This window comes from Neopsephotus bourkii, unplaced genomic scaffold (assembly GCF_033783945.1).
Source record: "Neopsephotus bourkii isolate Nb327-2 ecotype Australia unplaced genomic scaffold, CSIRO-AGI_Nbou_v1 NB_1780, whole genome shotgun sequence".
In the NCBI taxonomy this organism is placed as follows: Eukaryota; Metazoa; Chordata; class Aves; order Psittaciformes; family Psittacidae; genus Neopsephotus; species Neopsephotus bourkii.
The window spans coordinates 207,943-223,516 of NW_026902254.1; the positions used below are offsets into that span (position 1 = coordinate 207,943).

Below are 15,574 nucleotides of genomic sequence, written 5' to 3' on the forward strand. Positions count from 1 at the left end.
ACAAATAATGTCTATTAAGAAGTCTGTGAAAGAATAATCTTCGTTCAAAATGTTCAAACTACTCAACCCTTCCCCTCAGACCCTCAACCACCAGGGCCCAATAAAATACACACTCAATTGCTCAGGATCCATTATAAATGCACCCAATCAACCTTTACGAAGACAGAACAAGATGCTTTTAGTAAAAGAATTGCGAAGTAGCTCATCTAGATTTTTTCTGATCAAACACTCTGACAGTCCTGCAATTACCTGGTATTTCTGCCTATAAAAGTCCGGTAATTTATTTCCAAATTCTAAAATAAGACCCATATTTTTCCCTCCTATCAGCCACTTTCCTTTTTGTCTGTGTATTTAAATAAATTGCACATTCAAATATTCATTTGAACAGTTTCATTTTCCTTAATGAAACTGACTTCACTGGGAAAAAATTCTTGGGGCGGGGTTGGGGGAATGGACACAACACACCAACTCGTTTCTCTAATTACAGTTACAAATTACCTAACCAGCCTGTCCCTGTTCCTGGACTAAAATGAAGGATTCCAATCTCTGTTCCACAGAACAGAAGAAACCACCCCAATTCTAAATAGCTTCTAGGAGATCCCAAGCTCTGCTAACAGTGCAGATAACTAGTATAGTTCCTGCTGCCTCTAGCTTACAGGAATTGCTGTCTTCATCCCATTCTGCTTTACCAGACACCATTACTTGTCTTATTATGCTAATGACTTATTACTTGCAGTTGTTAGCTATTGATAGTTGTTACCATTATGAAATTTTAGGGGCTTCACGTTACCAGTCTACCAGACAGATACGAAACCTAATGCTATAAAAGCATGTCTTCAGAAAAGAAGAAAACCAAGCTGTGATGGAATAACAAGAAATAAGGATCTTTTATGAACTATAAAGAAAAAAAACACCAGATTAAAAAAAATAAAAAGCTCAAATTTCTTGTTTTGAACACATTAACATTTAGATGGTTTAAAAGGAAATATTTAACATTACGCTTGCATGTTTATTATGCTTTACACATCCATCATTATAAATTTTATATGCTGCTTTATGCAAAGCTTAAAGAAGTAGCAACCTGATCTGTGATTTTGCTGGGATCCTAGCTAAAGTAGACAGAAAGTCTATTCTGACTCTACAGCACTATGCCTAAAAGACAATAAAATTCCACAGAAAAGTCACCTTTGCTAGGTGTGAACCCAACTTCTCGGCTTCCTGCATCTCACCTATTCACCTGGAAGCAAGATGCTCAAGAAGAATACTGAAGTTATGATCAGTTCTTCCTATCATCCTCTGTCCATATTCCTGCTAGAACACACACTAAATGGGCAAAGAAAAATGCTGACATCATTTTACCCCCATGGAATTTCTCTTGCTTGGAAGAATAACAAATAACAACAACAACAAAAAAAAGCAGCAAGGAACTCAGACTATGAAATCTGCATATTAAGGTAAGAAGTGAAATTCAAGGCCTTCAATTTTTCCTCTTGGATCACATATACACATAAAGATCTGCTGCCCCTTCCTTTCCTTCTAACTCCCCTGCTGACAAGCAGGAAAGCTGGAGGGTCATGTGTTCAATCCGAATTTGCAGCACCTGTGGTCTCAATCATTACCACAACAGTGCACAAAGCAAATGAACTGATAAAGTTCTGTGACCGTACAGTGGAAGTATCTGCTAAGGAGAATATGGCAGGGATATAAATTGCTGATGCTTTCACTGAGTGTACAAACCAGGATTTCCCGCATAATTCTTAGTCTTTGAAAATGAAGACCCTTACGAACACATAGCGTCCTACTGATTTTATTCAAGTTACCTACATTCCCTCTTAGATCTCAATGGTTAAAATAAAAGATTTTTGATACCCATATGATATGCTTTATTGATAGGAAGGAATACCATTTTAGCATATCCGCACTGACAAGAAACAGCAGATGGAGGATTAGTACAAAATAAAATCTGTACAGTTACATGTCAAGTAACGATCAAGTTACATGTCATTTACTTTTCTAAGGCATATTTTTGTCTTAAATAATAAAGAAAACTGGCAATTTCAGACTCCTGTGGATTGTAAGGAACCCGCAGTACTTGGGCTTTAAGCACTGCAGTGAAGTAGTTTGGTTTTCACAATTATCTACTGAATTATCATGAGCTCACTCTTGACAGCTAAGAAACACAATTTGATCTACAATTCCGACCTCACTCCAGGAACACATAATATACGGTGGGCAGCAGAAAGATAAAAAGCTAAAGATTTAAAAGGCCTTGCACAAGGAAAATTAATTCTGCATACCATGGTGTCCTCCGGTCCCACACCTAAAAACTATACCCAAGTTACTATAAGCAGAAAACACTGGGATACAGGAAAGCCTTTTATTTGAAAGGACAAGCAAATCGTATTACTCCCACCCTTCAGATCAATATCGGGTACTGCAATTATTAATTAAAACAAAGGCAAAACGGAAAGAAAAAAAAGCACTGTACTTTCGCTTTTCTCAAAGTTTCATGACACGACTTAATAAGTGTATACTTTTAATGGAGATGACACGAGGAGAAGGTAGGAATGAGTTAGCTGGAATGAAGTGTCAGTGTGTGTCACTTCTGCATTCAGCTGTAACCTTCGCTAAACCTTGTGTCTGTGCGTCCGGTCCTCCCCCCCGCCCATTGCCTACGAGCGGCTGCGGCCCTGCCGGGCCCGCCCAGGCTCCGAGCGGCCATAGGACGCAGCTCCCATCAGTCTCCCATCAGCCCAGCTCCTCCTCCTCAGGCGGCAGCAGCAGCCCGAGCCTATCCGCCTTTGCCTTCAATAGGCCCCTAAAGGACAATGCTGCTGGGAAGCAGGGGGAGGGAGGGGGGAACCGGGAGGGGAGCGACTCTCGTCAGCTCGGTCCCCGGGTGACCCCAGAACGCTGTAACCCAACCCACGATGGTTTCCTCCTGCCCAGGTCGGAGGCATCAGACCCGGCCGCGGCTCCTGCTCGCCGGTCCGCAGCAGCTGCCGCCGCTTTGTACAGTCACGCACAGGATGAAAGGTCACGGCGTGCCCGTACCCGCACACAGCCGGTGCTGGCGGCAGCCGGCCAGGAAGCCCTGTCACTTCAACCCCACGGCCATGCAGGGCGGGGAAGGGTCTGCCTGGCTTAGGCTCTCACTATCCTCACGCGAAACGCCACATACTCCCGTCTCCCGTCCGCTGCGCCGGGTGACATGGGCGCGGGCCGGCATCCACAACGGGTAGGAGCTGGGTGCCGCCTTCACCTCCCTCCTTCTCTCTCCTCTCCTCCAGGGCCTGACCTAGCCGGAAAGCTCAACGCGCGGCTCCCGCTCCAGACCGGTATTTCCCCACCCCCCCACACCCCGGCGCAAGCCGCTCACCTGACGCTGGGACCGCAGGGGTCGGACCGGCGGAGCACGGGGAGTACTCCGCTCCCAGGCGGGCGCTCGCACCGGAGCACCCCGGCCGGGCCCCCGGCCCCGCCCCCGAGCCCTGCCGCGCCGCCGGCCGGCAGCCAGGCCCCCCCGCCCGGCCCCTCACGCTCCCTGTCACCCCCTCCCCGGCCCCTCTCCTCCTGCCGCCGCGCTTCCTCCCCACTCCCCTGGCCCTGCCCCCGGCACGCTCCCGCCGCTCTGCGGCAGGCGCAGCCGAGAAGCGGGACGCGCCGTCCCGGCAAAGCGTCCTCCCAGCGCCGGCCAGGCCCGGCCCCGCAACTCCTCCTCTTCCCGGGCTGTTAACGGAGAGAAGGGATGCCCGGATCTGCGCGGGCCTCCTCGGCCCGGACCCGTGCTCCCTGGAGGTCCGGCCCCTCAATGCGACGGCGGGAAAGAAGGTGTGTAGGGGGTGCCCGCCATCGCCTCCCGGCTCCGTCCTCCCGTTGCCACAGGGAGAGCGGCAGCCACCCTCCCTTCAGCTCTGCCCCTACCTCTGCTCCCCGGGCCCCCGGCTGGTATTTACCTGCCGTGGCGGCGCAGAGCGGGACCCTGGGGCCTCTGGCAGCCGGAGGAGGTGGCAGACTCCGTTCCGCTGCTGCCGTCCCCGAGTGAGGCGGGCGGGACGGAGCCGGGACCTGCCCCGGGAGGCGTTACGTAAACCGGCAGCGGCGGCAGCTCCTAGCGCCACGGGCAGGGAGGGGCTCGGCCACTCCGTCACCCGGCAACAGGACTCAGCTCCCAGGCGGACCGCGCCGCAGGCTCCGCCCCGTATCCTTCCGCCCAGAGGGTGGTTTAAATTCTGCCTCTCAGGAGCGGGGGCTGGCCCGTGGGGTTGCGGTGAGGCCACGGGGAATGCGCCCAGCTCTCCACCGGGCGGGCCGTGGAACGGCCTGGCCCAGCCGACCCCGTTCCGGAGTGCCTAGGCTCCGGCGAGCCGGCTCCATGGCAGGCCGCCGCGCAGGAAGGGCGGGGGAAGGAGGGGAAGTATCCCTTTGCCCTGGGTGAACAAGAGCAGCCGGGCTCCGCCTCGCCCCTCCCGCCGGGCGCCTGAGGAGAGAAAAGAGGCGGGCGGGGCGTTTGAAAGTCACCGGTCAGGCGGAGGGAGCGCGGCTTGGAGGGCGCCTCAGCCCGGGGCGCGGTGAGGTCCCCTGGGACAGCGGACACGCAGGCGGTGGCGCCTCGCATCGCCTCATCTCGCTCCCGCCATCAGCGAGGCAGCGGCGGGGCCACTCTCGGCCCTTCGGGAGGGCGAGCGGGTTGCGCGGTAGCGACCGGGAGGGAAACACCCAGGGCCGGGGCAGGAATGCGAAGGAGGAAGTGGGGGATAATGATGGAGTGTAGCGGTGTTTGTAATGCGAGGACCTTTTGAAATCCTTTAACGACTCTGAGGGCAAGGTGAGCGAATAAAGTTTATTTTGCTGCTCAATAAGAGCTCGAATGGAAGGAAAGCTGTCTCTTACAAGTTTTATGCCATTGAAAGTAGGTGAGCTCCTCAGGAGTCGGGAAAATTTTATTCCGCTTGATTAAATGCCAGTTTAATCAGAGCTGTTTACACAACTGTAGAGTAATGAAAGAGCAACATTTTTAGCATAGTAGATGGGTGAAAATGGGCCACTGTAAGGCTGAAAACATGACAGAAGGTGCACCGAAGTACTAATTAAGCTTCTTAATTGGGAAAATAATAACGCCCTTTTCAGGTCTACACTAGCACCTTGCATTTCTCAAATACATGAACACATACTGGTCTAAGGAAAGTCAGTATTATGTTAAGATGTCAAAGTCAGTTTTCTGTCTGTGCATAATCATAAGGGTTTTTTTCCTTTAATACACTGTTAAATGTGTGGCTCCTAGAGTTCCAAAATGTGGTATGTCATCCACATTGCCCAAGACTACTTCTTTTGTGGAAACTACATCTTCACTCACTGGAACCGACCTAATCCTCTAGAAGATAATCCTCCCTCACCCCAGAGGAAGTCCTGTTTAGGCCTTTTGACAAGTTAAGCCTGCATATAAAAGTATGTCTCGTAAGAAACATGAATTCAAACCAAGATAGTAACCACTGCCTCCCAGCTTACATACTCATTTCCTGATACAGGAGCAGCTTTGCTCTTGGTTTTGTTTCAGCTGGGGTCCACCTTTTTCAAGCAACCTTAGCACGTAATTTGGGCTACCCAAAAGTTAAACCATGCAGGATTCTGTCACCACATGAGCTACCAACGTTCTCTTAAACACTGCCAAGGCAGTAATTGATGTCATATGAGCGTGCAGCTAATCAGCATGGCCTTCTCCAAACCTTGAAGGAGTACTATGGGAGAGCTCTGCAGAGCAGTGCTTTAAGCCCTGTGATAGAAGGACAGCTTCGTTCTTTGAACCATTTAATTACCATTCAAGTTATTTTCCTGTTATGAAAAGCTGAAACTGAAAAGCTTTGGGGAAAAAAATCCTGCTGACTGTTTTCTGCTGAGTCATTCCGCTGGTTTATCAGAAGCATTTCACAAACACTGTAATACAACTCCCGCCAGTTGCAATCAAATCTCCTTTTGTTTGTGAGCTCAGAATCTGAATTCCCCTTTTCAAGGTAGAAATAAAATACAGCGAAATGTGGGACACCTGAGATTTGTCTGTAATAACAGCTGGCACCAATTTAAATCAATCTCCATTCAGTCTTTTGAATGTGTTCTAGGTATATTAGTAATGTATATAACTAATAGGAATCCACTTACCTTACTTCACCCTTTCTCTAGTTTTTTGTTATTCTCTCTGAAAGCTCTGTAGAAAGGACATGCTCAGAACATCGGTGTTCTAATGGCACAAGTCAGAGTATGCGAGCCACTGACAGATTGCTCTGAATATCCACGTAGTTGCTGAGTGATATTTCAAATTGACAATTCTGGTTTTGTGGTCAGATCTCCAGAATCCTGACGGTGGAATTTTTTGTTTGCTTGTTGGTTTTTATTGGGGTTTATTTTCCTAACAGCCAACACTATTCCAATCTGGGTTTGGCAAGCGTTTCAGAAACAGCTGGTACATGACCATATGCTGTGCTGGCGCTGCTGTGAGCTTATTTCCCACTTGTCCTCCTGGTCAATCAGAGCTGCTCCATGTGCCGAAGGACAGCTGGTCCCTTGGCATGCAAAGCAGCTAATGAACTTTTCCTCCAGAAGACCGTAGAGATAGAGCATGCTGACTCCAATCAGCAGCTTCGCCTTTCTGAACTGCTATCAAAGATGGAGGCTCTCTAAGGGAACCCTGTTTGTTGCCTCTGTGCGACAACCTACACACAGCGAGAACAACTCAGTGGGTGTGCATCAGAGGTGACAGCACTTGTTTGGAAAATCAAGGCAAAATGATCTGTGTTGAAAAGAATGCTAAACCACATCTGAGTGACTGATGCACTTGTGCTTTTAGCTGTTCAGCCTCAGCACGTACTGCTGTTTTCCTTTTTCATTCTGACCCCTGCTGGAAAGGGTCTCCAATAAATTTCTAAAAATGTATCTATTTTACCATATTTCACTGTGAAGGAGGAGTTGCACATCAGTTCAGTATTACATAGCCACATCTTGTAAGCATTTTACCACCAGCCATCCATCTTACTTCCTTAAAACTGGTCATTTTATAATATTCCCTAGAATTTCCTGCTAGATGCAATAAAACCCAGTTTTCCCTGAGCAGGGGTTCTGTATCAGTTAACTTTGAAAGTCATGATAAGCAGTCATTAGACAGTCCTTTATTGTTCACACTTCATAAACTGTTCATATGAAATGCTTCATGGAAACAATTTGCCCATTCAGCGTTTTAGAAATTGAGATGGAGCAACATTCAGGAGGGAATAAATGTAATTTGAGAACAAAAGAGATCATCTAAGTGTGCAGGATCTACATAAAGAATAGCAGAATCAGAATAGTTTAGCTTGGAAAATACCTTAAAGACCATATAGTTCAAATATATACAGAAATTCATAGGTGTTTTTAAAACCCAGAAAATGAATGGACCTTACTGTAAGGTGAAAGAAGAAACACACAACAGATACTTGATGTGTTTTATTGGGTATCTTGATGGACAGCTTCAGCAGTATATAATTATCTCTTTGAAACGACTTTGCTTAATTGCATGAAAGCTTGCATAACTTTTTTACTACTTTTCATGGTCCATTTCAGGTTTCGAGCAAAGAGTCATGCAAAACATTCACACCTCCCAGAAGTATTAACTGAGTTCAAATGACACATTCAAAAGGCATTCCTCAGCACTGGATCAGGTTTCAGATTCCTTTTTACTGATCCCTCTCTCCTAATAATATCCTGGCAAGTGAAAAAGCAAGCAATAGATGCCCACAACATCAGAGGACCATTTAATTGTCAGCATCGAGGACCTCATCTACTGCAGTCAATGGAAAATAACATTAAATTTTATCAGGATCTGCATTAGGCTGTAGTTTCAACCTTTCTCCTGACAGAATTCTCCCTAACTGGGTACAATATCTTTAATAAGAATGCGCTAGCATGGTGAGTTTGGAAGATGTGAATCACTTGAAAAAGTTACATAACTCAGAGTGAAATTAATTGCTGTTTAACACAACTCTATCACTATCAGAACTCTATCACTCAGAATGTATTTTTGCTTTCTTTGAATGCAAACTGCACATAGGAAACTGCCACAGAAACTGCACAGTGCTGTTCTGTAACAAGAATTGTTTGGGACTCCACATATTTTTTTAAAGCTATTCTTCTTCAGCGGACTCTTACCCTTTTTCTTCCTGCAGCACTAACAATTGGGAAACCCTAATAACACCTTTAGAAACCTTTGGGAAGTCCAAAATAATATGTGAACAGGAGTCTGTCCCAACATGCTGCTGTATGCATAAAACAGACCACCTGAAGTCCACCATAATACTTGGAGAAGATGTGAAAGAACCATCATCATTGCCTACACCACTTTGGACAAAGAGCCAACAGTACAACAGATAAAGAATTTGAAGGCTTTATGCTACATAATGAATGTAAAAGTCCAAGTACCTAGATACAGCATTTGAAACAGTAAACCAAGGAACAGCTTTCACTAGCGGTGCAATGAAAAGACTACAGAAAGTACACTGTTACAAAAATGAAATAATGTCCCCAAGTGGTAAAATACAAAGGAAATATTACACGTAATTGCATTTTAAGGCCAGTTTAGTCGCCGTAAAATATATCAATGTCTCAAAATTTGATCTTTATTTGCTGATGCATATGTAGAAGAATTTGATGTCATAATGAGGTACTAATTTAATTGCATTATATTTGTTGCTACATCAGCTATTGTCAAGCCATTAAGTTAATTACATGTTAAGTTTTAAACTAGATGAAACACATTATGACATCTGTTTTTTCCTATTTACTACAGCATTCCAGAATTACCATGTTGGAAATGTCTGAGGTTTTGGCAGCTTGCTGTCTTACAAATAGTTCATGAATACAATTAACCATCCTTGAGTAGCCTGCAGCATCAGCAGCCAATCCTTGCCTTCCTCGTCAGAAATACAATTATTGTTCCACACTAATTCTATCAACCATTTTTGGGTTGGTTTATTTCAGGCCATATTCTCAGTCAGTGAAAATGCTGAAAACAGAGTTGGTCACATTAAACTAGCTGGCAGTCTGACCACAGACTGTGGAATTAATATACTAAAAGATTCATTCCATCTTTATTAATGATCTTTGTGAAAGAAAAAATGAAAGAAACACATGAAAATGTATCACAGTATCACAGTATGCTAGAGATTGGAAGGGACCTCAAAAGATCATCTAGTCCAATCCCCCTGCCGGAGCAGGAACACCTAGATAAGGTTACACAGGAACGTGTCCAGGCAGGCTTTGAATGTCTCCAAAGAAGGAGACTCCACAACCTCCCTGGGCAGCCTGTTCCAGTGTTCTGTCACCCTCACTGAGAAGAAGTTTCTCCTCAAGTTTAAGTGGAACCTCTTGTGTTCCAGTTTGTACCTATTGCCCCTTGTCCTATCATTGTTTGCCACTGAATAGAGCCTGTCTCCATCCTCGTGACACTCCCCCTTTATATATTTATATACACTAATAAGGTCACCCCTCAGTCTCCTCTTCTCCAAACTATAGAGACCCAGCTCCCTCAGTCTTTCCTCATAAGGCAGATGATCCACTCTGTTAATCATCTTAGCTGCCCTGCGCTGGACTCTCTCCAGCAGGTCCCTGTCCTTCTTGAACTGAGGGGCCCAGAAATCAAGTATTAAGTTCTTAAAGTACCAATTGCATAGAAGGACTTAGGCTTTTCATCCCATGCATCAGCATTTTCTTAACATGATAATGTGTTGCAGACCCTAGTAAAAGAAAAGATACTTTGTGTATTAGTGGCTTATTGTCCTGGCACTTTGACATTACATTTTGACTGATCAAAAAAGCTTTCTTATCTGATCCCATGGTAAAGAAACTGCAAAGCGAAAAGAGGGCATGTTTTCAGATGCTTAAAAAAATGTTTTGAAAGCTGCGGCAGATAAGGGAATCTGGATTCATGACTTATAGGCTGTAACAAACTTATGTTTGTCCTGGTTTTGTGTGTGTACTGTTTTATCTGTGAGGAGCAGAGGAAAAAATGGCCATTGCTGCTTTCTATCATTGCTGTTTCTATCGAACTGATAAACTGGGAAGTGCTGCCATTAAAAATAACTAATTCCAGTTTTGATTAGGTACCAGGTTCGGGGCACAACTGCAGATCACAAGATAGATAGTTTGGACTTGATTTCTTAAAGAGGTAAAAAGAATGCAGTATCATTCAATAAGAGAACAGTTTATTTCTCGGAACAAATATTTTCTTCCCAAATGTCAATGTCAATATTCACAGTGGTGAATAAGAATTGGCAGCCAAGGCCATTGCTTTCTGGCTTGTTGAAGTCTTTTGATTTTACAGATTTTATTCCTGGGAGCATACTTTCACAGATGCACGTGCTTCTGTACATTAAGCAGTACTTCATTGCAAAGTTTTTCAGGTAGGAAATGATATCATTAAGAAGCAAGCTGAAAATTCCATGCTTCACTGTTGTGCATAAAAGTGATTTCCATATCTGGAACTGAAGCATTGCTGTGCCAAAAAATATTACGGCAACATTTCTTCCACAGTCAGTAAAAAACTATAAGCCCCTGTAAAAAGGGATTCAAGGTACTTGCACAGGGCACTGACCTCTCTGCCTTGACTGCCCAGGGCTGCCCGGGCATGCAGGATTCCTGTATGCTGAAATGGGGAACTGCTCAGGGCTTATGAGTGGAAAACACTCTTGAAAATCATCTAAAGTCAGCAGGTTTAGCTTTGCCAGAAGTAACTCTGGACACCGAGACATTTTTGCAAGTAGGGGCCATGTGGGGCCCCCACTTCACATCCATATGGCTGCATTTTCTTCTCACTCCTCAAAAACAGTGTGACTGCATCCAGGTTTCCTGTCGGGGATGGTTCTTGGCATATGCTGTCTCCAGATGATGCTAAACCAGTAGTTATTGGCCAACTGTAGTAACAATGAAGTACTATGTAGTCCTGTGTTCACGTGCATACCTTGATCTTGGCTTATATGCCACTGTAAATGTAACTTCAGAGTTCAAAATGCTGTTTTGTGTCTTCAAAGCAGGCAGGTATCAGTGGAGGATGTAGCTCTGGCAGCCTCTTCTCAGAAGACAAATTTTTTTTTCTAGGATCTTTAAAGTCTTGAGTAAGCTGAACCCACTGATTCCGATTTTCCAAAGGAAAATGGTAGAATGCCATAGGATGCAGGCAATTCCTCATCCCTCTTGTTGCAACTAGCTTATTGCTCAGAAAGGAAAGGCAGAACCAAGAAGAATACAAAAATGGACCCAAAGTCCCTGTATCTTGTTGCTGAAGATACTCTTGAAATTGAAAGTCTAAAAGTCTTGGAATGCAAACTGTATTTCCATTTATATGTATGCAGTTTACCCGGCTCTATAATGCAAAATGTAAATACTGTATCTATCTCACAAGTGAGTTACTGGGAGTTGAGAGGAGAGAGGATAGGGACCTCATCCTAAGCTATTCTCTACACTGCTGTTCTGAGCAGTCTTCTGGCACAGCTCGCTTCATGGGCAGAATAAGAGTGCTAATGTCAGCTGGGAGTACTAAATGGATTTTGAGATAAATTCAGTGCTATTCATGGATTCTAGGTGTGGGAATAGGCTCTCTGGAGATGAGTTTAGACACGTCTTTCTCAGTTACAGCTGTAAGAGTTCAGTTTGGGATAGTTTTAAGTACTTGGGGGGGTCTTTGCAGAAAAATTTGCTGTCCAGTGTGGGAACTCTGGTAAATTTTAAGCTCTTCCATGGATAATAGGTGACCTCAATAGCTCTCTCAAAATTTAGGCACCATGCAGACTGGAGCTGTTACAAAGCTGGTAGAAAGACCAATGAGCAGAGATAGACTCTTGTAACTGAAATGTGTTATTTGCTCTCTATTCTTCAAGATATGCACATTTGGCAAACTAAAGCAGGCACCTTCCCCCCTTACAGTCACCCACCTTTTAAATGAAGGGGTAAATTCCTGTAGTTTGGATACAGCTCCATAAGAAACTTGATACATTTTCTGTGTGTGCAGTATTTCTTCTGTGAATGAGGTTAACTATATGTACGACACCAGCCTTCATGTTCCTTGTTTCATAGATTTACCACCGCCTGGTAATGTATTGTGCAGTGAAAGTGAGGTATTCAGCTGCAGTTTCTTTTCAGCAAACTCATTAACTGACTTCTCTAGACAGTCAGTGCTTGTCATTATTTGTGACAAGGGAGTTTTGAAAGCTGTTCCACAAGCTAGTGGTAGAAAGAAGTACTTCCAATGTACATTAAAAGTACTGCCCCATTTGTTTTGCAAAGAAAACTTCGGCTGCAAGGTAATAACTGCCTGGTTTCGCTGCTGATTGTGGTCTCATTCAAGGTCAATGATAATTGCTTACCTTTTTCTGTGATTGGTCTCAAATTCTGAGTGTGTGATTGATTGCATCAACAATTCTGCTTTCTATAATTCCATGAGATGATAACAAGCTTCCATGATGTATTGATTTATTTATATTTTTACCCATAGATGCAGAGAACATTAAAACTGCATACTTTTTTCCGGCTCACCATCCCATTGCAGGGGCTCACCTGAGGCATGTCTCATCTGGAACAGCCAGGCTTTGAGTTTATGCAGCATGCTTCTTTGCTTGTGCTGTTGATTTTCAGGGGATTTTCTTTTAATTCTGTAATGATTAGGTTCTCCAGTGCACTTGTCTTGTTTTTCATGGTGGTAGGTTTTGTAATGTCAGCTGATATTATATTCCTTTGGCACACCTATCATTTGCATGCACATAAGGCACTGAAGGTGCTCATTATTTTCAGCTAACAAGTAATCTCGTTCCCACTTAATTTGAAGTACATTGTTCTCTGTATCCTAATTTTGGCTTTTACAGTTACTTGCCTCATTTCATTTGTATTACACTGCACCATGTTTTAATACATCATATTTAAAGCCCGCAAGATAAAACATCACGATAAATAGATACATAGATGTAGTTGCATTGGAAACATTACGGCAGCTAGGGAGGTTGACATGATTTATCACCCATTAAGAGTACAATCATCATAGGCATAGTGGACGATATAGTACTGCTCCGTTGAGCAGAAGCTCAGCCTTTCCATTGGTCTTACCAGGCTCTCAGCCTTCCCAGGGCTGACTAGAGGTTGTGCCAACACATTTCTGCACTCACACAGAACAGCAGCAAGAACTCTCTACAGACTCTTGTGAAAGTATTACTGCAGCAGAAACCCATTTTCAGAAGCAGCTGAGGAGGCTTTTCAGAGGTTCATTGATCTGCATTTTCCACTTTTTTTAACCCTGGAGCTGCTGTTGGGCAAATAAGCCAGTCTCTGCCAAGTGATGGCAAACCATGGATATACCTCCGGAATTAGTCGTTTCCTTTCATCTCCACTTCAAGGTTGCTCAAGATGGTAGTGGTGGTACGAGAGGAATTGTCTTGTGGGCTGTGTTTAGCTTTCACAACACCCACGGTAGTGTATCATATTTGCAGACAAGACCATTTACTGTTTGCAGTGCCTAAATGTCTTGGTAAGAGATTAATTAATGCCAATGAAAAAAATAAGCTTTGTAATTTAAATTATCTCTTTGGGAAAATTTTACCACATGCAACTATGTACGCTGCTTTTGTCTTGCATGAGAGTTGTTTCTTTCACTTTCAATCCCTTTTCCATATGACATCAAATAATCAAAAGAAGCCATTTGTACTCTCTGATGTAAGGGAGTCCACAAGAAGTGATAGCAGATATTTCTATTTTTATTATATTGGAAAACCTGCTTCTGAGGAATTAATGAAGAATTAACTAAACAACCAGGGGTACATTTATTTTTCCAGAAGGGAACATACCCTGTATGCCCCAGTGCCTGGAAAGGCTTTGGGGAAGGACTGTACCAGCTCTGCCACACTTTGACAAGGTATAGCATATAGAAAAGGTTCTAATAGTTTTCCACCTCCAGCATGCTGACAGTTCAGTCATGGACTTCCAGAAAGCACAGAATAACAATGATGCAGCTGATTTTTCAGGTTAGCAAAATGTCAGAGAAGATGCTATACAGAGATGAATCTATATTTACCTGTTTAATATCCACTAATCCCTTACTCCCCTGAGAAAAAGAAAATACTGGTGTTGTAAAGTTTGTTGCACAGGTTCATAAAAGTAAAAGCAGAGATCCATAAATATACATGAATATGCTAATATTTATTCATGTCCATAAATTATACTGGTTGTTTCAGACAGGAGTGCTGAATGGTATGTCTCTGCAATTCTCAGTATAAGCATACATCATTTCCATGCATGTTTCAAGAGACTGACTGAATTCTTGAAGGTGAATGATAAGGGAATGTGGGTTGTGGAGCACTGAGATAATGCCAAGAGTCACCTGCAGGGTATATGAAGGGTGGAGCTACCAAACTTACTACAGCAGACCTCACAAAAGTTGAGTGTTTAAGTTGTCCCAGTGTTATTTAATGCATTTTTCAGTGTCTCATGATCTCCTAGATCTCTCCTGGTGGATTGTCTGGAGACTGTCCCAGTGGCAAGGAAATACTGGTTTATCATGATAAATATTCTTTCAAGAATACATGTTGTTAAGCTGCTCTTTCAGACACTGAAGAGTAGGCTAAGCCTTAAATGTGTTCTGAGATCCTGATTTCACCGGATTTAATCACAGGTTAAAGTGGTTTCCTAAGTCAAGGGACAGAAGAATATACAATTTACAACTAATTAAATAGGAAGAACACAACCTGTTAAGATCCTAGACTGCTCTCATCATCCATATTTACATGTTTACAATATAATTTTTATACAAATCTGAGCAAAATTAGAGCTTTTTAGAAAGTGTTCGTAATTTGCACAGTGTTTTCAGGTGACTGCATGGGAGAGGGTGAAGTCACACAGGCAGGAAATTGGTAAGAGAAGGGAGTACCTCAGAGCCTGCCTCTGAACCTCCCTGAACTGAGAAGTCATTGAATTTGGAGAATTAATTTAAACCCATCTCTAGCAAACAAGATTTGGAATGGCCAGGAGATGCTGGGATGATATCCAAAAGACAATTAATAAAACAAAAGCTATTCATGTATTTCGTGACATGCATCCTGGCAGACAGCTCAGTAAAATCTGTATTGGTAAAGCCAGTGGGGCCTGATCACTGGTATGCAGGACTGTGCCTTTAAATATTGGAAACAATTATCAGGTATTGCAGAATGAGCCATTTTCATACCTAGGAAATTTTATCTTACAGAAAATAATGTCGTATTATAATTCAAAGATTCAGTGCCATATAAAGATAATTTCTTATGTATACCAAGAATACAGGTAATACAAAAAAATGAAAGGAGTAGTCCCTTATGAAATAGATCAAATAATTTGACACGTGATATTATTGAAATGCATGCTTTAGATTATTTTTGTCCTGTATCAACAAAAATATCATAGTATAAGCATTTCAAATTAAAATGTATAATTAATATGCATAAATTTGGCTAACATATACAAAATAGAAACAACTGTAAAACAGAAATAGACCATTTCAATTAAGCAGGAGTAGCTGTTCTCCAAAACCTTCAATACA

General features: G+C 43.4%; 1 protein-coding gene and 1 long non-coding RNA gene across 5 annotated transcripts in view; one reads left to right on the top strand and one right to left on the bottom strand.

The window, feature by feature from the left end:
• The window catches only part of KIAA0232 (KIAA0232 ortholog), a 68,074-nt gene extending 63,513 nt beyond the window's left edge, over nt 1-4,561 (bottom strand). For all 3 annotated transcript variants that reach the window (XM_061379886.1, XM_061379885.1, XM_061379884.1), the window contains exon 1: nt 3,957-4,561. The gene's annotated coding sequence lies outside the window, so the exon portion shown is untranslated. The remainder of the gene's footprint in view (nt 1-3,956) is intronic.
• A 56-nt stretch (nt 4,562-4,617) lies between these two features.
• Nucleotides 4,618-9,988, top strand: LOC133226334 (uncharacterized). Of its 2 annotated transcripts, none has more exons than XR_009729476.1 (3): nt 4,618-7,935; nt 8,193-9,169; nt 9,673-9,988. It is a non-coding gene; the product is annotated as an uncharacterized LOC133226334 (long non-coding RNA). The 2 variants fall into 2 exon arrangements; XR_009729477.1 differs by having other exon boundaries at nt 4,618-7,688.
• Nucleotides 9,989-15,574: the final 5,586 nt, after the last annotated feature.